General features: G+C 39.2%; 3 protein-coding genes across 11 annotated transcripts in view; all 3 read left to right on the top strand.

The window, feature by feature from the left end:
* The window catches only part of LLPH (LLP homolog, long-term synaptic facilitation factor), a 648,032-nt gene that overhangs the window by 85,390 nt on the left and 537,550 nt on the right, over nt 1-25,092 (top strand). The window lies entirely within an intron of this gene.
* Nucleotides 1-25,092, top strand: part of GRIP1 (glutamate receptor interacting protein 1) — a 710,404-nt gene that overhangs the window by 364,344 nt on the left and 320,968 nt on the right. The window lies entirely within an intron of this gene.
* TMBIM4 (transmembrane BAX inhibitor motif containing 4) overlaps nt 20,092-25,092 on the top strand; it is a 529,849-nt gene continuing 524,848 nt past the window's right edge. Inside the window, exon 1 of the mRNA XM_050748323.1 lies at nt 20,092-20,095. The gene's annotated coding sequence lies outside the window, so the exon portion shown is untranslated. The remainder of the gene's footprint in view (nt 20,096-25,092) is intronic.

Genomic DNA, 25,092 nt, shown 5'->3' with positions numbered 1-25,092 from the left:
TTGCTACATCTGATTCCTTGGGGAGCTGTGTCTACTTCTGTTTATCAATTATTGATGTAAAAAAGCATTATGAGCAACCTCATTTCCTTCTCCCTACTGTGTGCATATACTGTGCAACCCATGTGTCCCAGGAGACATTCCAGTTATGTTGGAGACCATTGAGATTTTATGGTCTCCAGTTCACTGAGAATATTCAAAAGATGTTAATAGGGGATTCTGAAAAGATGTCCTTTTAGACTATTAACAGCATTATTAGAATAGAGACTATTATGCAAACGCCTATTTCTTCTGTTTCTTTTAAACAATTGTTAATAACCTCTCCCACGCAAGATGGACCCTTGACTAACTTTCACTACCATTCATAATTAGAATAGTCCTGCCTTTCTTATATTTTTTAACATCCAGATCGTATATCATGTCAAATATACTTTTAATGACACTAATAATTTCTTTTTTATTCAGGAAAGCAGTAATATGTAACATTTTAAAACTGATGGAAGGTTCTAGCAAAACATGGGTTTTCAGTACACAGCATTACAGGGCATTGAAAATAATTCTAGGAATGGTTTAATTATGAAGACTTTAACCAATATCCAACTTTGTAAAAGAGGAATATGCAGGAAGGATGTGGAGCGAAGGGGTTGCTACCATCTTTTCCCCCACTTGCAAAAATTCTTACCTCTTTTAAAAAGAAGTGTTACTTGAAGTGCTGGGAGAGACTGAGGACATTAAGTGTCTCTAAATAGCCCAGCACAGGTTTTCCACATTTTTTTTTTTCCCAATGATTGGCGCAGACAGTTAAATCACAAGGTCTATCACTGCTACTCAGAGAAGAAGGATTGTGTTTATAATTTTAAATCATACTTTAGAGACTGAATGTAAGCAAGGTTTTATTCTGTTGCTTACTTACATGGTATGTTTTAACCTGTCAAAATAAGTGTGTAAATCAGCAGTAATAATAAATAATTCCTTAGATCTTACTATCTAAGGGCCAATTATGGGAAGTGCTCAGAGAAACAACTACAGGTTAGAAGACTTGAAGTTTCTAATTTTGGAAATCTCTAAGAGCATGTGGACTTTGGGGACAGAGTAGAAGGTTACAGAGTAGAAGGATGAACATAACTTGGACAGCTTTATGCATGGGGAGCCAGCTTGCAAGTTGAAAGGTGGCTAAGTTTGTTTTTATTTTTCCCCGACTAAAGAACATTTTTAAAAAATCTTAAATAGATTTTTGTTTGTTCAAACTTAGGTGGTAGTAATTATTTTCTTTTTATTTCTTTATGTCTTCTAAAAAAAAAAGATACATGGGCAGAACGTGCAGGTTTGTTAAATAGATATCCATGTGCCATGGTGGTTTGCTGCACCTATTGACCTATCTTCTAAGTTCCCTCCCCTCAGACCCCACCCATCAATAGGTCCAAGTGTGTGTTCTTCCCCTCTCTGTGTCCATGTGTTCTCAATGTTCAACTCCTACTTTTGAGTGAGAGCATGTGGTGTTTGGTTTTCTGTTCTTGTGTTAGTTTGCTGAGGATGATGATTCCAGCTTCATCCATGTCCCTGCAAAGGGCATGATCCCCTTCCTTTTTTATGGCTGCATAGTATTCCATGGTGTATATGTACCACATTTTCTTTATCCAGTCTATTATTGATTGGCATTTGGGTTGGTCTCATGTCTTTGGTATTGTAAATAGTGCTGCAATAAGCATACGTGTGCATGTGTCTTTATAGTAGAATGATTTATATTCCTTTGGGTGTATACTCAGTAATGGGATTGCTGGGTCAAATGGTATTTCTGATTCTAGATCCTTAAGGAATCGCCATACTGTCTTCCACAATGGTTGAACTAATTTACATTCCCACCAACAGTGTAAAAGTGTTTCTATTTCTCCACAGCCTCACCAGCATCTATTGTTTCCTGACTTCGTATCTTATTGCGGTTTTGATTTGCATTTCTCTGATTATCAGTGATATTGAGCATTTTTAATATGTTTCTTGGTCACGTAAATGTCTTCTTTTGAGAAGTGTCTGTTCATATTCTTTGCCCAATTTTTGATGGGGTTGTCTTTTTCTTGTAAATATGTTTAAGTTCCTTGTAAATTCTGGATATTAGCCCTTTGTCAGATGGGTAGATTGCAAGAATTTTCTCCCATTCTGTAGGTTGCCTGTTCTCTCTGATGCTAGCTTCTTTTGCTGTGCAGGAGCTCTTTGGTTTAATTAGATCCCACTTGCCAATTTTGGCTTTTGTTGCAGTTGCTTTTAGTGTTTTTGTCATGAAGTCTTTGCCTATGCCTGTGTCCTCAGTGGTATTGCCTAGGTTTTCTTGTAGAGTTTTTATGGTTTTGGGTTTTACATTTAAGTCTTTTATTCACCTTGAGTTAATTTTTATGTAAGGTGTAGGAAACGGGTCCAGTTTCAGTTTTCTGCATATGGCTAGCCAGTTTTCCCAGCACCATTTACTGAAGAGGAGATCCTTTCCCCTTTGCTTGTTTTTGTCAGATTTGTAGAAGATCAGATGACTGTAGATGTTTGGTGTTATTTCTGAGGTATCTGTTCTGCTCCATTGGTCTATATGTCTGTTTTGGTACCAGTACCATGCTGTTTTGGTTACTGCAGCCTTGTAGTATAGTTTGAAATCAGGTAATGTGATGCCTCCAGCTTTGTTCTTTTTGCTTAAGATTGTCTTGGCTATACAGGGTCTTCTTTGATTTCATATAAAATTTAAAACAGTTTTTTCTAATTCTGTGAATAATGTCAATGGTAGTTTGATGGGAATAGCATTGAATCTATAAATTAATTTGGGCAGTATGGCCATTTTCATGATATTGATTCTTCCTGTCCATGAGGATGGAATGTTTTTCCATTTGTTTGTGTCCTCTCTTATATCCTTGAGCAGTGGTTTGTAGTTGTTTTTGAAGAGGTCCCTCATATCCTTGTTAGATGTATTCCTAGGTATTTTATTCTCTTTGTAGCATTAAATAGTTTTATTAGTTTTACCTACGTAGTAACTATTTCATAGTTGAGAGTGTTGACTTTTAGTTCAGTGGGTGAACTGTATGAAAGGATGCTGTTTTGAATGGCTTCCATTGCTGTTATTCTTAATAGAAAAGTCCCATAAAATTGTCATGGAATCTTAGGGAAAAAAGAAAAGTAAAAATGATTGCAGTCTTACTTCTTACTAATCATTAATGCATTCCTTCATTCAACAAGTACTTTGTAGTAAGAATTCTGTTAATTGATGGTTATATTATAATAGAGCAGAAGACCTTCATGGAGCTTACTGCCTAGGTAAGACATCTAGACAAGAGAAAGACAAACTATTGTCAGAACAAGCATAATGAGATGTATGAAGGGGACTGCAGGATGCTATGGCAGCGTACAAGACAGATAGCAATGCCATCAAGGTTCAAAGACAGGCTAAGAGTTGAATGAAATGGAGGAATTACCTAGGGGAATAATGGGAGGAAGGGATCAACAAGTGCTTTTATTTTTAAGCAAGAAGAAAAATGCTATGGAAAAATCTTGGCTATATTTCTTTAGGATAAATCATTCCAATGTAATTAATGGGTGAGAGAAAAGAAACATTTTTTAAGGTTCTTAAACTCTCTGGAAAAGTGGTACTCTGTTGACCTCTCTCCTGCCACCTGTAGGTGTACACATTTTGCAGAGGGCTTGGGAACACTTAATAGATGAAAACCACATCTCAGTGTTCTGTTTCACAATTCTGTGATTACTTGTGATGCTCAAGAGTTTTTCATATATGTATTTGTTATTTGTGTTGATTCTTTACCCCACTGTTTCTTCACATCTTTTGTCCATTTTTTCCATTTGCATCTTAGTGATCTTTTTACTGACCCACATGTGTTCTTTATAGAATAATATTAACCTTTTTCTTATTTATATAAAATTCTTTACAATTTGATTACATTTTAATTTTTAACGTTAGCTCTTTTAATTACAAAAATCTGCTTTTTCATAATTTCTTCCATTGCTTTAATACTTTGAAAATGTTTCTCATCTAAAGATGGTATGTTCACCTAAATGTTTTTCTAGATATTTTGTTCTTTTTGTTTACATGTTATGCTTATCAAACTAAAATTTATTTTGATGTTTGTGTGATGTATGTAAATTGATATTTTGGAGGAGTTAGTCAATTTTACCATCTATGTCTGTGATATAAATATATTCTTTTATTGTCATCTACTATGTTCTTTTGTATTCTGGGATCTGCTTTAGGTCTATCTATTCTTTTTTATTGACACATGGGTACCTTCTTATACCTTTGTCACTTGTGTTTTTTTCTTTCCCTTTTTCTTATTTTTACCATTTGAACCATTTTAAGTGTATAATTCAGTGACATCTATTACATTCACAGTGATGTGCAATCATCAATACTAACTCCTCATTTCCCTTTACCCACCCCACACACATGGTTTTCATTACTATGGATTTGTAATATATTTTAATGTCTAGTGGGCATAATATCACCCAACCCATGGCTCTTCTTTAAAGTTGACACTCTTAATTTTACATATCTGTGGTGTAGTTTTAGCCACTTCTGCTTGCTTATCTCTCGTTCTGTGCATGAGTGTTCCACCCTTCACCAGTCACCCAAGCATCAAGTTTGGGCATCATCCTAAACTCTTTTTCTTCCTCTCCTCACACCCATCAGTGTCAGTTGCCCTGTTGATCCTCTGTCATTCATATTCTTTGGATCTCCACTTTCTTTCCACCCATGATGAGCCCTGCCCCTTTTCAGGTCCTCATCACCTACAGCAGGAATGATTGCCTCCACCTCCTAGCTGATCTTCCCTCCTCTCCTTTTGCCCTCTCCCATGCATCCTCCACACTTGCTACCTGATTGTCTTTTTAATCATCATGCCTCTTCTTTGGCTTAAAATCTTTCTAAAGTTCATGGCTTTTGGGATGAAGTTCAGATTCTTTGGCAAGGTCTTAGAAATCCACTACTCTTTCACCTTAATTCCACTCTCCCCGCTGCATGTGCACACGTGCGTGCCTGCACACACAGACACACATACAGACACTGCAAGCAAACTTAAGCCTTGCTAGATCACATTCATACTCCAGGAGGGTCAGTCCCTTTCAAGGCACCATATCTTTGCTGATGCCTAGAAACCTCATCTGCTGTACTCCTTTTCTCCAGGCTATTAGATCTCCTCTCTGTGCTTCAAGCAATGTTGCAAACTCTATCCTGGAAGTCACAACACTGCAGTGACTTACATGTCCATCCTCCAAAGGTCCCGTAAAGGTAGGAGCTCAGTCTATCATCAGCACAGTGAAGATTGCACAATACATCTGCTTGCTTTTAGCTCATGGTGTTTCTTTAAAACTATTTAAAATTACCAAGTATTGCCTAAAATAATTTTTCACAAGGTTACTGTATTGTTTTCTTTCTTGAATTCTAACTGCTCCTTTCTGTTCATTACAGAAAAGACCCTTACCATTTTCTAGACCTCCTCTTGTTAAGTAAAATGATTCATTAACTTGTACCAAAGAGACGTTTCCTTTTTCTGTCACCCACTCTGTGTTTAGGTATTGAGTAAGCCATTAATGTGCATTGCATTGTGTCTCTTTTTTGCTTTGTTAGGGAGACTTTTAATTGAGGTTGTCTTTTTTACACTGCTTCTATGGCCACTTTGTTGTAACTCATTTCCTAGTAATTGGATATGTACCTTCTCTGAAGTGTAATTTTCTTTGGGCTTATAAAATACACAGAGCAAGCCATATACATGAACTCTTTCCTAGAACTTTTGCTTTCATTAAAAATAAAGATCAAAAAGCTATTACCCTGAAAGCAGAACTCTAAGTATTTAAACTGACTGAAAACTGTCAAGAGAACAAAAGCAGAGAATTTAGCATAAGAGATCCCAAATTAGGGGAGGAAAATGTAATTCTAGAGCACTATTAAATGGAAACATCATTGCATCACAGTGAAAAGAAGCATTTGGTCCTTCTCTGACAGATTATCTGAGATTCATACCCCTGAAGAGTAAATTAAATGCATCTGGTGCTTGCCTTTTAATGGAATATCATGAATATGATAAAGCCAATATTTAAAATTTAGCCCAAGAGGTTATATAGCCTAGTGTAAACAGATTAAAATGGCAGAAATAATACTATTCTTCGGGTAATACAGGAAGGATTTTTACTCCCTTTTTCTCATCATTTATGACGAGACTTCTCAGAGTGGCATTGGAATTTGTGTTGCATGACCAGCTCTATGATACTTGAATGTGTTAGATTTCTGAATGACTGTATTCACTATAACATCAGCATCCATAAAAAAAAATCACTCTTTCAACTGCTTGTACAGTTGGAGTTCTAAAAAGAGACTGATGACCAATTAAGTATACAGCTACTGCAAAAGTAACCATTGTCAAGTCTGTGTGAATGGGTTCAGCTAAAAGTTTTCATGAAATATGCCATTTAAGCAAGCGTAGGGTTAACTCAAGGAGGCTTAATTAATCAGCAGGTATTTATTGAACACTTACTGTGTGTCTAATGCTCAGATTAGTAAGTAAGAGCCATTGCTGTTAAGGAGACATGGCTTATATTTATGAAACAACTTGAGGTTAATTGTGTGCTGGATTCTGGGGCACTGCACTATGGATAATAGGAGGAATCCAGAGGAGGAAAAAAGCAGTGAAGTTAGAAGTTGGAGAAGTCTTTCTATGGGCAGCTGAAAGAGCTTGCAGTTATTTATTCTGATATGTTTCTTGTACATCTTTCCAGATATGTTTCATAAACTGATAACAGTAGTTGCTTCTGGAGAAAGGATCTGGGAGAGGACTTACTTTTCTTTTACTATATTTCCAGTTACATTATTTATATCTTGTACCTTGTACATATATTTCCTATTGACAAAAAATGCATTTTTGGGTTATTGAAGTAATTCTACTAAAGTAGTTGATCTAAAGTACTTGTGCAGCTTGGAGCTACTCAAAGGAAAAGCACCAGTGTAAGCAATGGCTAAAAGGCAGCTATGAAGAAGAGGAAGGAGTAACGTGAGGCAGAGGAGTCCTGGAGGAACACTTTGGAACTCAAGTTATGGGGGAAAGTAGTAGAGGAGTAGGACTATATGGATGTGTGTAGAAAAGGGAGGGTTTGTGTTTATTAGTTGCACAGGTTTTGGAGTCAGACTACCTAGATACGAATTCAAACCCAATCACCTACTCACTAGGTCTTCTTAGATTTCCCTTTTCTGAACCTGTTTCCTCCTCTGCCAGACAAGAGTTATTAATGAGGTTAGCCCACCTGATAAGGTTAGTCTGAGGATGAACATGAAGGTCAAGCACATAGCATAGTGGCTGACCCATGGCAGGACCTTAGGCAGGCTGTGGGGGATTCAGAATGGGTTGGAAAGAGAACACCTTGGAGCCAGAAAGCCTCAGACAGCAATAAAGTATTTCCTGATTTCTGTCAGTCATACCTCCAAAGTATTTCTCAAATCCCTCCTGTCTCGTTGCTCCCTGACACCAGCATCATGGTTCAGGCCCCTGTCATCTCTTGCAAGCAGTACTAGAATATCCTCCAAGCTAACTTGATATTCTCTCCCCAGCCTATCCTTAGCAGCCACCAGAGCAATGTATCTAAAATACAGTCTCTGGGTAAAAACTTTCACTGAGTTGGGCACAGTGGCATGCACCTGTCATCCTAGCTACTCAGGAGCCTGAGATGGGAGGATCACTTGAGCCAAGGAGTTTGAGGCTCCAGTGAACTATGATCACGCCCATGACTAGCTACTGCACTCCAACTTGGGCAATGTGGTGAAACCCCAAATCTTAATAATAATTAAAAAAAAAGGCTGGCACTGGCACTGGTTCCCATCACCTGTGATAAAGCCCAGACTCTCTAACATGCCACTCTCTATGTGCTCCGCAGCCCATCCTTTTCCTGCCTACCTCTCCAGCCTCATACTTTGCAACTCCCAGGCTGAACATAAAACCCCAGAAATGTCAAAGCACCCATTGCTCCAGCTTACACCACACCATGCCTCAGATCCATTCTTTGACTGATGCTTTTCCCTCTGCCTGGAACATCTTTCCCCTTTTCTCTAACTTTATTTTCCTAACGTCTGCTTATCCTTTGAGACTCCCCCAGGAGTTCCTTCTCTGGTTTGCCCCAGCCCCCACCACAATATGGGTTGTATACTCACTTCTGCTGCTACAATACTCTGAATCTCTAATGATTGGGCAGAAGGAGAGAAGCTCTCCTTGCCTTGCTGCATGATGCTAGTCCCTGACTTGCCCCTCCCAGGAGGTGGACTCAGGTGTCTAATACGTTCCTTTGTGATGCTCAGCTCCTCCCTCTCTCCTCCCTTTGGGAGCTGGTACTCCTTAACTCCTTCCCGCCCTGCATTCTACAGGGCGGGCCTCAGGCAGGTTGCTGTGGTTGTTCAGCACTGCTAGCGACATTAGTAGTTTAAGTCCCTGTGAGTAAAGATGTGCCAGTCAGCCCTTTGAACTCTCATACTAAGCCACTTTCTTCAATATCAGCTTTATTAGTAACAAAGGAGGTATTTTGCTTGCCATCTGCCTGATTCCATTATATACCTCTCTGTATTAGTCTCTTCTCATACTGACAATAAAGACATTCCCAAGACTGAAAGAGGCTTAATGAACTCACAGTTCCACACAGCTGAGGAGGCTTCACAATCATGGTGGAAGGTGCATGAGAAGCAAAGTCACGTCTTATATGGTGGCAGGCAAGAGCAAATGGAAGAGTAAAAGGGGAAACCCCTTATAAATCCATCAGATCTCCTGAGACTTATTCACTACCATGAGAACAGTATGAGGGAAACCGCCCCCATGATTCAATTATCTCCCACCAGCTCCCTCCCACAACACATGGGAATTATGGGAGCTACAATTCAAGATGAGATTTGGGTGGGGACACAGCCAAGCCATGGCACTCTCTGTTGTTTCTGACCTTTGATAAGAAAGAAGAAATGTTAGTTATTGAATCACAGAAACCTCACCAGGTACTAACTTACTGCATTTTTGCTTTTAATCATCTATGTATGTCTGTCTGGGACACTAGACTTACCCTCCTTAAGAGTAAAGGCTGTTCCTTATCTTTGTGTATCTAGTATCCAGTACTCCAATGGAAAGATGGTGTTTAGTCATGAGTATCTGCTTGTGGGACACATGTGGTAACCTAGTGTGAAGTGGGCGTGGATGAGGGCTGGATGAGGTGAGAAGAGAATAGACAGGCGATGATGGTAATGGTAGCAACAGCTGGCATTTACTGAGCCTGCTGCATGTCTGAGAACTTAAGCCTCCCAACAACACTGCAAGAGTAGAGGCTGCTGTTTTCCCCACTTATGAAAATCTGAGTTTGCCCACAATCACAGTAGGAACCGTTTTTCTTACTCTAGAAACTGTGCTTTAAAAAGTCAAAGAAGGAAATAACCAAGTTTGTTATGGTAACATTGGTAGAGGACTTGAGTGGTGCCTCCACCTACTGGGCTTCCTGAGCAGCTAGATAAGTTAGGTAGATTCATATTAACTTCTGGAGGGGATGGGGTGGGAGGACCACCCTAGAGCCAACAAAGGAGGTGGGGCCAGGCTATTATTATCTTCACCAAACAAACAAGAAACAGGGAAGGAGGAAAGCAAGAAGAGAGAAAATAACTCTGCTAAGATTTCTAGCCTAGGAGACGTGCAGGTTGGTGGCCAAACTGACAAATAGGAAATAGTTGAAAGAGAGCTGACAAATAGGAAATAGTTGAAATTTTTGGATTACTGTCAACACAAGCTTTGTTATAGTCATCTAAGAACTTAGAGGGATTCCATGATCCTTCCTGTCTTTAGATGCATATTGATTGAAGAGAAGAATTTTGAGACAAATCTCATGAACCTGCGTATCTGGTGGCACAAGTCCCATTTAGCAATGTGCTCCATTCTTTTTCAAGCTCCTAATATCTGATTGTTTTAAATATTGTAGAAAGCGTATTGCTTTCAATATTCTTTTCTGTATTGAATTCTGCATACTGAAGATTTTTTCTAGTTCTAGAATACAGATAAATCTAGATATATGGTCTAGATCGATAACAAAAGGATCAATAAACTTTTATTCTTGTTGCATTTCACTTTGTTGAGGGGGTCTTGATTTGCATTTGTCTTCCTACAAAGAGAGTAACCCACTTAAAATACTTTCGAATCTGTTGCTTTTCACTTCCTTTCACCTTCTCTCCTGGAATTTAGTTCAGATTTGGAGCTCTCTATGGACAGAGAAAGAGACATCAGTTTCATCCCCATGCCTGACTCAGCTCAGTGTAGCCAGTTAGCACGCTTCTCCGCCCTTCACCACAAAACCAAAAGTAGCTTAAAAAGTAGTCTTAAATGTGTGACTGCCCCAAACTGAGCCCCAGGTGAGTCTGGAGCTGAGGGCCAGGTACATTTATGTTGCCAGCCATTTCCCTATGGTTACCTAGCCCATTCCGCCTTCTGTTTGAAGATAACTGAAATATTATCAAAATATGGTTTGTTTAAAGGTGTAACAGCTGTGTTTTTGCAAGAAGCTTATAATAATTAAATTAATACCTGTAGTGGCTCTCTCTAAGGAAGTCTGGAAGCTTTGCACATATTAACATATTTATTCTTCCTACCTCTCTCTGATGTGAGGGAAAGGTCATTGTCATTTTATATTTTTCTTGATTCAAAAGGAAATAAGTTACAACAAGGATGGAGTTTGAGATAGGTCAGGAGAGAAAGAAAATTGGTCTTTTTTCCCTTTAGATTTTAGTCCTTTTGTTCATGGTTGTTAAAGTTCAAACGATTCCATTCCTCTATCCATTAATACATTTGCTTGTTCCTTCATTCATTCTCTACCAAATGTTGATAAAGCACCTGCTATATGTGAGACACTGGGATCACACTTGTCTTCATAGTAGTTTGAAACTTCATTGTTGTACAGAAATTACTTTGCGCTTTACAGAACCCAGAACCACCTCTGGGAAGCACAGTTTATAAACCACTGAAGTAGAACATTCAGTCATTTATTCAACAAGCAACGTTTTAGCATTTACCAAATTCTATTAGGTGTAGGCTGCCTAACATCCCTCTTGGATCACAAATTCTGTAACAGTAATTTTTTTCTTTTTTTTTTTTTTTGAGACAGAGTCTCACTCTGTCACCCAGGCTGGAGTGCAGTGGCAGGATCTTGGCTTACTTCAAGCTCCTCCTCCCGGGTTCATGCCATTCTCCTCCTGCCTCAGCCTCCTGAGTAGCTGGGACTACAGGCGCCCGCCACCATGCCTGGCTAATTTTTTTTTTTTTTTTTAAATAGAGACAGGATTTCACCATGTTGGCCAGGATGGTCTCAATCTCCTGACCTCATGATCCACCCGCCTTGGCCTCCCAAAGTGCTGGGATTACAGGCGTGAGCCACTGCACCTGGCCTAACCATAATTCTTTTTAAAATTTCTTTTTCATGCTGAGTATGTTCCATCTTTCTCTAACTCGTGTTCTTTGTCGCCTTTTTATGACTATCAGGATTAAAGAATTTGTAGAATGTCTTCTTGGTTACACTGTCCTTAATAATGTTTAGATTGGTATTTTTCTTTAGGCTGGCAACTTACTCATCAGGAAACAAATTCTTCAAATGACAAGGAGCATGCAGACCTAGACTTTTCTGTAGATTGAGATAAATGAATAGGTTGACTTGTATTTCTGTATGTCTACTGGGTTGAAGGACCATTCTTGAGATGTGAAAGTACCCTAAAGAGTAGCACAGCTGGGAAGTTGTCCTTTAAAAAAAAATGGAGTTTTGAGATAATAGTAACTTTGCTAATCATTAGCTTATTCTCTCTTCCCCCCTTCATTTAGTTCTTTCACTTTCTTTCACTTTCTTTCAAGCTTCATTCCCATTTGCCCATGCTGCCTGCTCTTTCTTCTCCTGGAATATTTGCCTGCTTCACCATGGGCAGACTCTTAGTTATTCTTCACAATCCACCTCCAGTCCTACCTCCGCTGTGAACCTTTCCCACTGCCTCATTTATCCATTCTTCTCACTAATGTGTTCTCTCCCTTTTGCATCCATACATCCTAGTGACAGTATCAATAAAGCTGATATTCCACTGAATTATTGTTACCTGTTTAAAGATACCATGCATATGTAAATCACATTGCAGAAAAGATATTCATTAAATGATATTTTTATTCCATTCTGTCACCTTCACCAATGCCCTCCCCATGAAGCTCCTTAAAAATGAAGATCATCAAGCTCAATTTTGTACCTCTAGTTCCCTCCCCAGTGCTTGAAACATTTGCTTTCAGCTAGCAGCAACACTGTAGCAGTTTTGGATAAGATAACCTCCTACATGCCTAGCAAGGGCTTTCAGATTTATTCCCATGGATCAATCCTGTCAGTGGTAGACATGGACTAGAGCCAAGAGGAGGAGTGGAGCCAACCACCAACAAGACACAGGATCTCCTCCTCGCGTGCGGCCCCTAGCTCGTGCTGTGTATCCCAACCTTGAGCTAATCAGTCCACTTCTGGAACAGGTGTTCCAGCATACTGTGGCTGAGAGGAGAGGGGAAGAATTTGCCACCTGGTCAGAATTTGTGTAAATTTGTGTAAACAGATGCCATAAAAAAAAAACCCAAAAAACAAAACAAAACAAAAAACAACAAAAAAAAACAGCTTAGATTGCATGCTGGGTCAGCAGTTGAAGAGTGCTTTGAGAAAAGTGTCTTCCCACTATGAGCAAGGCTCCTCCTCACACATGGCCAGCCCCACTTCTCCACCCAGAGGAATTACAGCCTGTTCTAGGAACTCCTGCTGAATATCTAACACATTGTACTGCACTGGCAACCTGATGGTCTTTGTGACGTGGTCAGAGACAGATGATTTGGAAGTGGGAATAAAAAGCTTTCTTCCTTATTTTAAAAAGATTTGCCTTTGTTTTGTGAAAGTATAACAACAACAACAACAACAACAACAACAACAGTTATCAGTAAGACTTTAGTGCTTCAGAGAGATGTCAGCCCTCAGATAAGACACAAAAGGAGATCTCATTTAGCCATACCCTCAGACTGGAACTAGCTCTGCCCTTAGGCTCTGGGTATTTCCTGGTCTTTGGGATGTCTACTGTGGTCATCTGGGAACTGGTTACCAGCATCTGTCCCATGGGATATGGAAGCATCTCGGGAGTAGTAATCACTTACGATTTTATACTTAGAAAACCAGGATGTCAGTGTACTAGGTGACTGTGGGTTGGGGAAGAATATTAGACATCAGAAATAATAAGTTAATATCACCACCAATATCAATAATAGTATTACTGTTTATCAAGAACTATGTTAAATACTTTGCTAATAATTTAATATAATCCTCACACTAGGTATTTTTATTACTTCATTTATAGTTAAGAAAAGTGATGCTAGTAGATGATAACGACATATAATAACACGTACTGAGCAGTTACTATGAGCTGGCACTGTGCCCATCTGCCAAGATCCTGTCAGAATCATGATTCAAACCCTCATTTTTATGATTATAGGATGAAATCTCCTTGGGGAAGAGGTGAAGGATATGTGGAAACTCTCTGTTTCTACAGTTTTTTGCAACTTTTCATTAAGTCTAAAAGCAATGCAAAATAAAAAAGTTTTTTAAAAACTCAAAGCTGCAAAGCTCGTAATGGCCACTTTCAGCTGCCACCTCTGGATAATGGCCTCAAATAGAAATGCTTAGCCCATGTCAGGGATGCTCACGACTCAAACCATGCTGGAAACTGTTCTGCAGGTGTGCACTTCTCAAGGACCCCGGTCTAGTGTGTGGCATTCTCATCATAGACATGATGAATCTATGTAGTTAGTATGACACATTTTCCCCAGCAGATGGCAGTAAAATGTCTTGAGGAAGAGATGCTTTTTCTGATGCTCATAATAGTACCATCTGGGCTGGCAGTGGCCCTGACAGTGCTAAGAGATCTGGAGAAGAGGTAGCAGAATTGAGAAGTGTTTAGGAGGTGAAATTAGATAGCAAGTCGGTGTGGTGTTTTGTTATAAAGATACCAAATTTGAGTGCAATCAAATCAACCACTAAATTTATCATCAGTTCAAATGATTTACTCTTCCTGAGCATAGTCCTTCATTTTATGTATATGTATAATTTGTATTTTTAAAATCATGGGATTCCCCTTGTAACAATGTGAGATACAATAGTGATCTAATAAAGAATGAAGATTAATGGAATTTTCTTGTCCATGAATAAACCCTTAAAACAGGAAGTTTTTTCATGAGTGGGCTTTAGGGAGTCCGTGGTCCACTTGAAATTGTCATGTGAGCATATAACTTCGTGTGCATTTTACTGGGGAGAGCTCCAGTAAAATCATATTCTCAGATGGGCCCAGAATGTGTTAAAAAAATTCTGAGAACATATCACCCCAGGAGGCCTGAAATAGATTCAAGGGAGAAGGACAGCAAACTCAGGTGCCTACAAGGGCCAGGCAGATAATAGTGAATGAAGGAACCCTAGTGGGGACTGGGGTGACCTGGAGAATGTATGCTCCAAATATCCAAAGAGGCCGCCACTGTCCAGCCCCAGCTGAGAGTCGCATGCAGGAGTGCAGACCCAGTGTGAAATGAGCTCTTGATTTTTAAAGAGAAGCCACAAACCAGTAACTTTAAATAAACTATAGACATTTCTAAAGTGTGCAAATAACTTAAAACATTTCTAAACATAGCTCAGGCAAAACGAGTGTACTTACAGGTCATGTGTGGCCCTGGAGCTGCCAGTTTGATAACCTGAGCTTAGACATCAGCCTGTCATTCATAAGCTCATGACCTGGCTCTCTTGGGACATGCTATGGTAAGGAACTCTAGTACTACTAATTATTGGTTACTATTATAACAACATTCATAATAACAATGACTAACCCCCTAGCACTTTTTATGTATCAAACACTATCCTAAACACTTGATTCATAACTCCTGTAACATTCTCAACATCCTGTGAAGTCAGGTTACTAGTGGTTTCCAGCATTTGTTATATGTTAGATACTGTTCTAGGTCAGGACTCCTCAGCACAAGTCATGACTCATGAAATCTGTAACAATCCTATAAGTAGCTAGAGAAACTGAGGCACAGGAATATTTAGTAATTTGTTGTAGCTCATTTCCTAGATTCCAACCCAGGCAGGCTGGTCCCAGAGCCCACACTCTTATCAGTATGCTGTACTGACTGCCTCTGGGATACTCTGGGTACTGGTTGCTTTCAAATAACTATCAGCTGTGGTGTTTAGTGGTCCCAGACAGATCCCCCCTTCTCTGGCATGGCAGTGTGGCACTTCTGAGCAAATGCAGTCAGCCCCAGGTCTTCCGTAAAATCCATCTCATTTTCATGTATCGCCAGACACACTTTATTCAATCTTTGTTTTTTTTAATCTCCTCCAAAATGAACAGATCATAAATCCTTTGCTAGATGAGATTTCCAAATAATGGTGATAGATGGCCTTGTCTTTTGTTTCCCAACTAGTTTGGCCCTGCCTGTCATCACAGCAATCAAAGAGTTGTATTATAGTAAGATGCCATGTAGATGCAGTGCCAAAAAAGGAAGGGACAGCTTAATTCTCCACTCAAATTTCTGTTTCATTTGAACTCCCTCAAATGAGTGAGACTTCCTACAGGGTTACACAATAGAAACTCCTGAAATATGTGAGAAATTATGGTTGTAATGTTAGAGAATTGACTTTAATCTGCAGCTGCAACCTAGAATCTGTGTCTGAGGAATGAGTGAGATTACGATATGGGAGCATGCAGTGATTTGCAGAATTCACTTGTTTCCACTTCTGTCTATTGGTGCCAATGCTGAAATCCAAACCCTGCTGAGAGATTGATAATGGAAAACTGAGGGAGGGAGAAAAAAAGCAGGGTATAAATCTACTGCAAAGCTGTCATATGCCATGAATTATATCAAATGGTTCTCTAATTTTCTACTTGGAAGATACTTTGTATTTTTTTTAAAAAAAAGATAAATTTGGCTGTTATTTTATAGCTTTGCACTTCCATCAGCTCACCAGTTTTATGATGCTTCCTGTGAGCAGTGGGTCTTAGCGGTTGGTGCATTTCCATTAGCATATGCTTCTGCAAAATAGTTCATCCTTCTGTGAGTCCCTTGTGATCAATTAAGTGCCCATATTTCCCTCCCCAAACAGGTTAAGAGAGAGAATCTATGGAAGGACTCTCTTCCTAGGGACTATTTTTAATGTCATTTCTAAAAATAAAGTATTATATGTAAAGGCAAAAGAAAGGTAGCTTTAGAATAAAAAATGTTTGTAAAGAGGACGCTTTCATTCACCACTGGGACTTACAACCAAAATTTCGGGAGAATGAGTGGGCAAGGGCATGCCGGGAGCGTTGTCGAATTCCAGGCTTGATAACATACGCAGCCATTAAGAACCATTCAGAGATCTGTATAACAAGAAAGGTAAAAGTTGAAAAGTATATGTATTTTTTAATTCTTTGTAAAAACTTGAAAGTAAATTTCTCCCTGTTGTATTTTTCATGACATATTTAGACTTTTCCCCTTGCTTTGTGGAAGAAACCTCTAGTGTATTCATTTGATAGTTTTCCTTATTCGGCCTAAGCACTTGAGCAAACCTAATATTTCTAATAGTTTGTGCTTTTGCTCTCAGCCAGGACCACAGATATAAATGACTGACGGCGTGTTGCTTAAAGAAAACCTTGACTATGAGAAGTGACAAATAAGGTTTGGTTTAGAAGGTCATTGAATTTAGTAGTGGTTGCACTGGAGTTGAGTTGTGGAGATTAGTTTTAAAGTTAAAGCGTGAGGCAAAAATCTCATAAAACGAAAATTACCTTTGACTAATTCTTGTATTTCTTGGGTTGAGCAAATAGCACAGCTGGCTGGCGTGGAGAAAAGGGAACCTATTTACACTGTTGGTGGAAATGTAAATTAGTGCAACCATTATGGAGGTTCTTTTTAAAAAAAGTGTTTTTGTTTTGTTTTGTTTTGTTTTTGACACTGGGTCTTGCTCTGTTGCCCAGGCTGGACTGCAGTGGCAGGATCATAGTTCACTGCAGCTTCAAACTCCTGAGCTCAAGCAATCCTCCTGCCTTAGCCTCCCAAATACCTGGGACTACAGGCACACACTACAATGCCTGGCTAATTTTTTCAAAAAATTTTTTAAATTTTTATTCGAGGCAAGGTCTCACTCTGTTGCTTAGGCTGGTCATAAACTCCTGAGCTCAACTGGTTCTCCTGACTTGGCCTCCCCGAGTATTGGGGTTATAGACATGAGCCATCATGCTTGGTCTAAAAAATTAAAATAATACTATACAATCCAGTAATCCCACTTCTGGGTATATATCCAAAAGAAATGAAATCAGTATCTTGAAAAGATACCTGTACCCTCCATGTTCATTGCACAGTAGCCAACATGTGGAAACAATCTAAGTTTCCATCCGAAATGAGTGAAGAAAATATGGTGTACGGGGTGTGTGTATGTGTGTAATATTATTGAGCAATGAAAAGAAGGAAATCCTGCCATTTACTACAGTATAGATGAGCCTGGAGGATATTATGTTAAGTGAAATAAGCCAGACACAGAAAGACCAATATTATATAATCTCACTTGTATGTGGAATCTAAAAAAGTCAAATTTGGCTGAATGTGGTGGTTCATGCCTGTAATCCTAGCACTTTAGGAGACCAAGGCAGGAGAATCACTTGAGCCCAGGAGTTCGAAACCAGCCTGGACAACATAGGGAGAGCCCTTCTCTACAGAAAATAGAAGAAATTAGCCATGCCTAGTGGCATGTGCTTGTGGTCCCAGCTACTCGGGAGGCTGAGGCAGGAGAGTCATCTGAACCCTGGAGGTTGAAGCTACAGCAAACCATGATCACATCCCTGCACTCTAGCCTGGGTAAGAAAGCAAAGCCCTGTCTCAAAAAAATAAATTATTAATAATAAATAATTTTAAAATTAAAATACATTAAAATGTCCAATTCATAAAAGAGTAAAATGGTGGCTGCCAGGGGTCTGGGAGGGGGGGAAATGGGGAGATGCTGATCAAAGGGTACAAACTTTCAATTATGAAAGAATAAGTTCTGGAGATCTAAGGTACAGCATGGTGACTGTAGTTAATAATACTGTATTGTTTACTTGGCATTTGGTAAGAGAGTAGATCTTAAGTACCCTCATGGCCCCCACCACACCCACATCAATGCTGAGTGGTGATGAATGTGTTAATTGGTTGTGGTCATTTCAATATATATACATATATACACACACACATATATATATATAAAATCATCATGTTGTATACCTTGAATATATACAATTTTTATTTTATGCCAAATATACCTCAGTAAAGCAAGGTAAAAATATTTCTCCTGCATATGCCTTTTGAAATGTATATATAGACTTAATCCATGGCTAGCACACAGAGAAGTGAGTGCTAGCCATGTTGGTGATGATCGTGATGACAATGACAATGAGTGACCAGAATTCTGATCAGAAGCCAGGTTCCCCTAACCCTCCTCCTGCTTTTCCTGAACTTCGGCTCCCCCTTGGCTTTCCCATGTGCTTCTGGTTTCTTGACAACTCAGCCTCGTCTCCTGTCACTGGATACTGTGCTAAATTTTTGGATTACTGTCAACACAAGCTTTGTTATAGTCATCTAAGAACTTAGAGGGATTCCATGATCCTTCCTGTCTTTTAATGGGAAACTGGATCAAGGTTGTCTTCAAGTATCTGGCCTCAATTTGGTCGTCTGGTCAGTTCCCAGCCAGCATGCCTGAGCCCTGCACTCCCATTTCTGATCCTTTGCTGCCCTCTAGTAGCTGCTGGCCTGACTGTGTAGCTGTGCAGACCTGAAAGGGAAGGTGTACTTGCTAGATTGCAGGGGGCTTGTGCACCTGAATGTTAAGGAGGTGTCTGATGAGAGGAAGAGACCCAGTGAAGAATGTTCCTCAGTGCTGACTTCTTTTATTTTTTTCCCTGGTTTTTCACTCCGTCCATTTTTATGGAGCTCCTTTTCCCCTTTAGACATTATTAGAGGGTTGTTTCCACCTTTGAAGGAAAACAAAATGCCTTGCCTTTTTTTTTTTTTTTTTTTTTTTTTTTTTTTTTGAGTCAGTGGTCGGTGATTGAAAGTGTTTGCAAAACATCCCCAAGGAGCACTTTAATGTCATTTTTATGGAAATAAAGTGGAAAATAATAGGCACTATTTTTTTAAGTGAAAGAAAAAGGCCCTTCTGGGTTTTGGTAATGACTTAGGAAGACAAGATATGGTGAGCAGAAACCTTTGAGATTTAGTAAAATGTGAATTTCCTAAGAGAGAAGCACAAGAGTGAGACCTTTTTCTTTCATGTTTTCTGAGTCTATGCTTCTTATATAACTGTATGACAAATGGAATGGATTCTGGATCCTCCTAATTTTTCAGTGTACACATAAATACACATATATTTGAATATTATTTTCATAACCATTCCTACTCTTTGTAAGCACTTGAAAATCGACAAAGTGCTTTCTTATTTATTATCTAGTTTGATCATTGCAGCAACCCAGTAAAATTGGTAAATTCAGTATTGTAATAGAATGGTAGAACTGTAAGGAATTTAAGAGACACAACTGCCTTATTTTACAGATCAAGAATCTAAAGCTTAAAAAAAAATTATTAGACAAGACTCTTTGATCCCAAGTGACAGAAATCCAACTCAAACTAAATTAGCAAAATGGAGACCATCCTGACCCAAGTAACTAAGTCCAGTGTATTAGTGATTTAGAAATGGATGAATCCGGATGTTTCAACGACATCTCCAGGAATCTGTCACTCTCCATCCCTTGACTCTATTTTCCTCTGTCTTGATATGATTCAAAGTCCGCTTTTCCCACGTGGTGATATGATAGCAACTCCAAGTACATAGCCTACCATTCCCAGTGGAATGAAGACTGTCTTCTTTGCAGTAGTTCTAACAAAAGTCCTGGGATTACATCTCATTAACATGGCTTGTGTGACTGCCTATTTCTGGACCAGTCCCTGCGACTAAGTGATCGTATGTTCCACTTAGTCAACCTTGATACCCATTCCTGGAGGGGTAGAGGTAGGGGAATGACAGCCCCATGCACACCACATGGACCGAGTGTGGGTCTGCAAGAGAAAATCAAGGTGTTATTATTCCCTGAAGAGGAAGGAGCTCTTGATGCTGTTTAAGCATAAACAATTCATGTGGATTAACTGACCTTTTGTATACATGGGTTCTGTAGCTTGTAAGTTAGAATTCAGAACTACATGTTTAGTATTGTGAGTTAGAAATTTGCCTGTGAATATACTTTTCTAGCAAAGGAATTGTACTTTTTTCACCTTTTTACATCCAGGGCCCATCATGGTGGCTGGCATAAGGGATGTGCCCAGTCACTTTTACCCAAGATGAAACAGCCAATAGGTAACTGCATTAGAATTTTAACCTGAGGCTTCTGACTCCTTAGACATCTTTCAACTCCGCCGCCCTATTTCCCATGTTTAATTTCCCTTTTCCTTACTTTCCACCATTATTACAGTTAGTGATAGTTGATTAAAATATTCTAGGTGTTAGTATTTGTCACCTACTTGCATGTGTTTTGGTGACTCATAGTACACATTGCTTGAAGGAGTGATAGAATTTTTCCACTTCATTGTATCAGAAAAGATAATTATGTCAATATATACTCGATAGGCTACCTTCACATATTGTCAGTACAGTTTTATTTGAAGGAGTAGCATGTCTTATAATTGAGGAGGCTTTACTGTAGTGTTTTTGTTTTTGTTTGTTTGTTTGTTTGTTTGTTTGTTTTGAGATAGGGTCTTGCTGTCTCACCCAGGCTGGAGTGCAGTGACGCAATCATGGTTCACTACAGTTCAACCTCCTGGGCTCAAACAATCCTCCCACCTCAGCCTCCTGAGTAGCCGGGACCACAGGTGTGTACCATCACATGAGCCTGCTGAGTTTTAAAATATTTTTGTAGAGACGAAGTCTCACTATATTGCCCATGTTGATTTCAAACTCCTGGGCTCAAGTGATCCTCCTGCCTCAGCTTCCCAGAGTGCTGAGATTACAGGTGTGAGTCACTGTGCCTGGCCTTATAGTTTGTTTTTAATACATGCATTCTTACTATGGAAAACTTAACTCCTTCCTATACTACAAAAAGAAAGTCATCAAAATAGCAGCTGGAACAGCAAGAAGGTTTGGAGGTTGTTACAGTACAAAGCCTTGTTGAAGATGGAATTACAGAGTTTTTAGCAATGTATTACTAGAGCTTCCAAAAACAGACACATGAATTACTTTAGAGATATGTCCTTGATAGGCTATAATTATGCATGTTAGACCAGAATCTACTATCACGATGAATGTGTATTTTGTACTTCCTTCATACACAGAACCAAGACACGTTTTTAATTTTAGCATCTTTTACTTTGCCTTTTTCTTTGTTGCTCTTGCTGCGTCTGACTTCAGTGAAAAACTAGCTGGGCTGTATGTTTCTTCATATCTGGAGAACAACAGGGTCCTCATGATCTTGTCAGAAGCACCAGGAATGAATCTGAGGTGTGCTCTGGAAAGGCGGACACAGAACACATCCCTTTTCCTTTTTCTTCTCTGCAAACAGTTAACATTCAAGAATCATGTTATTTGGAAGAATTTTCTCTTAAAGTGGCAGAGCTATTGTTGTTTTTTTAAAGTAATTTATGAGCAGCCTCTTTTCCATAAGCGTTTCATAAACAGTATTGCATATAAAATAAATCCACTAGAAGGGAAATCCTTTCACATTTATTTATTCGACAAAAGTTTATTGAACATTGGCTATGTACTAGGTACTGTTCTAACCAATGAACAAAATAGACCAAAAAATCCTGCCCTCATTTTTTAAAAAAAAGCCATGGGCAGGGAGCAGCAGACAATAAACAGAAAAATAATTAAAACAGGTAGTGTGTTAGATGGTGATTCGTGATATGGGAATAAAATAAAACAAGAAAGGGTAATAAGCTGGGTATGGAGGGAGTACTGTCAACAAACCACTTCATCCAACCTGTTTTAAAAATCTCATTTCTTCCCTTGATCTAACCTAGCTGCTGTGCACACATCACTACTCCTTATGGTTGGGGTTGGATTTTTGAAGTAGCTGTGTTTCTTTCCTTCCTGGTAGCACGTAAGCCCACCACCGCTATATCCTGGGAGTGTAGAAAATGAATGTTCTTTTAAGACAGCTTTAGTCTATGTATTGAAAATTCATCTTTTTAATTTGAATATAGAACCTCTCCCTATTGAGTTTTCCACTTTTCTTTATTATTCAAATAATGTGCTTATCTTCCAGGTTATCTGCAAATTGTTGGTCAGAGTATCTGACATAACTTAGCTGTATGATATCCTAAATCCATGAGATTATTTATATTAAAGTATTTATTAATTTAGCCCTAAAAAAAGAACAAAATTTGACTAGCACTACAAAATTTGAAGAGTAATAGCTCCCCCTGCCCCAAAAGAACTACCCAGACATTCATAAAAATAAAAGCAAGCGTTGGTCACTGATTCTGGGATGAGTTAGGAGGAAGAACCCCTGTGTGGGGCACAGAACCTCAGTACCTAGAACAAGGTAATCAGTAAATGTCTGTAGGAGAAAACGCCTGTGCACAGTAACCGTGAAGGTCTGGACTAGGATGCTGAAAATCAGGTGTCAGGAGGACTAGGATGCTGGCAGGAGGGTGTTAAGAGGCATTTTAAAGGTGAACTTGAGAAAGAGGGTGATGATGCAGCGAGCTTATGGAAGAGAAACGTGTGTCTTGCTGGGGAGAAAATGGAGCTTGATTCAGTTCAAATCTAGTTGGAGATAGTCATGAAGGCTGCCCACAGATGTTGGACTCAAGGATGAGGGAAGGTTGTTTTGCTTTGTTTTGTTTTATTGTTAAATGGGTTCTGTAGCTTGTAAGTTTTTGACAGACTCTTGCTCTGTCATGTAGGCTAGAGTGCAGTGGTGGGATCTCGGCTCACTGAAACTTCTGCCTCTTGGGTTCAAGTGATTCTCCTGCCTCAGCGTCCTGAGTAGCTGGGATTACAAGTGCACACCACTGTGCCTAGCTAATTTTTGTGTTTTTAGTAGACACAGGGTTTCACCATGTTGGCCAGGCTGGTCTTGAACTCCTGACTTCAAGTGATCTGCCCACCTCGGCCTCCCAACGTGCTGGCATTACACGTGTGAGCCACCATCCACCACCAGGGGAAGGGAGTGTTAAATGAGGGAGCAAATTTGGGCTGACAGTGGAGATATGGGAGTCAAAGCAGAGAGGCCATTGCTGGAGCCCTGGGAGAGGATAAAATGCTGAAGAAGGTGACCAACATGCTGTGACAGAGCTTGGGCGAATTCCAACATTTAGGGGCAGAGAAAGAAGAGGCATGAAAGAAGGAAGAGGTTGCAGGAGTTAAAGGAGAGAAACCACTTTGTGCCGTTGTAATCACAGAAAATTTTGTGGAAAAGGGTGTGTTTTAGTTGTTAATCCCAACTCCACCTGCTTATGATTTCTCTGACCAAACCAATCCATACTAATCACATGGAGCTAGTTTAAGGAAGAGTCTGGACTCTGTAAGCAAGTGTCAAATTGTAAAATTGTATTTCCTACCAAATACACAGTGGCTAACGAAAGCTTTTACTGCTCTCTGTCCTAGGCACGTTACACAGATAAACTCAGTTTACCATTCAAACAAGCCTAGAAATGATTTTTACCGTTTTGAAAATGAAGAACAGAAAGGTTAAGAAACTTACTCAAGGTCACACAGCCATTTAGTGGCAAAAGCAAGATTCAAAGTCAGGCAATTTGATTCTAAACTGTGCTTTTGGCCATTACACCATTCTCTCCTACATAATGCCTCCGTAAACAGTTGGACATACCTAGGCCGTTAGGAGGATTATTTCTGGTAGTTTTTTTCCTCTTGTACAAGCATTCCTCAATTTCTATATATTCTATCTTTAACATTTTCCACCAGATGCTTTTAGCTGATGGATTTCTAAGGCTGTTACCTTCACAGGAGCTTTTCTGGCTTCCTCATGTTCAGTGGAGGCAACCTTCTTTCCTTGGCACTGTGATGGCCATCAGAGCCCTGCCTAGATAAGCAAATAACACGTGAAGTGTGCATTATACCCGCCCTTTTATATCACAACACACCAGAGGCTCTGAGCTACTAAGTGCTTTTTAATCACCCCAGATTTGCAAGAGCATGTCCTAATGACACTTCCTAAATGGCATCATTACTTCTCCAAAAATGTTTTCTCATAAAATATTTGCTTTAAAAAATGCCTGATAAATTCTGTCTTGGGCAATTATACCAACTTTTCACACCCTTAGAACCTGTGTCAGCACACTGGGTCTTGCTTTTTTAATAGTCCTCCATGACAGCTCATCACTGGCAAGTTCTGTTCAGTGTACATCTCCCTTGTCTGATCCTAATGTTTGGTCTCATGTTGACACACTGGTTGAACTAAGTAGCAGACAGTGGTCACAAGAATTATAACATGTGTGAGCTCATGGTTGTTTTTGGCGTCTTTGAAAAGAGAAATAAAAATGGCCGATTATAATAAGCTAAGAATGAGTCAATGCGGTTGTCTGTAGGGAGCTGAAAAAGTGGGTAAGAGTCACGTTTTAAGATCTCTGAGAACACTGTGTTTTAAAATACCCAGAAGATTTGGAAAATGCACAACATTTAATAACTGTATATGTGTTGCAGGGTAGGGGGTGTGGGGATCAGTATATTCAATGCTAGCCAAGTCAGGATGTTCCATGCTGTTTAAATAATGAGCTAAGCATGTTAAGCATTTTAAAGCAATTGCATGCAAAGAAAAAGAAATGTAATAGTTAAATAAGCAAATAAATGGGATCTATCAGGTGTATTTTGTATCAGAAAGATTTATGAAGTTGAAATGAAGAAGAAAGTGCAAATTATTTTAGTACTTTAATCAAATTGACTCTAATGATATAAAATGTTGAGTATTTGTGGGATTAACCTCATTGTTTTAGTTTTTTGCAAAACGAATTTCCAGGTTTAGGTATATGGCAGAACATTTTTGGTTTATGATGATTCTTT

The sequence above is a fragment of the Macaca thibetana genome, chromosome 11 (assembly GCF_024542745.1).
Source record: "Macaca thibetana thibetana isolate TM-01 chromosome 11, ASM2454274v1, whole genome shotgun sequence".
Classification (NCBI taxonomy): domain Eukaryota; kingdom Metazoa; phylum Chordata; class Mammalia; order Primates; family Cercopithecidae; genus Macaca; species Macaca thibetana.
The sequence above is the reverse complement of the archived record's forward strand: the minus strand, read 5'-3'. Positions and strand labels throughout refer to the sequence as shown.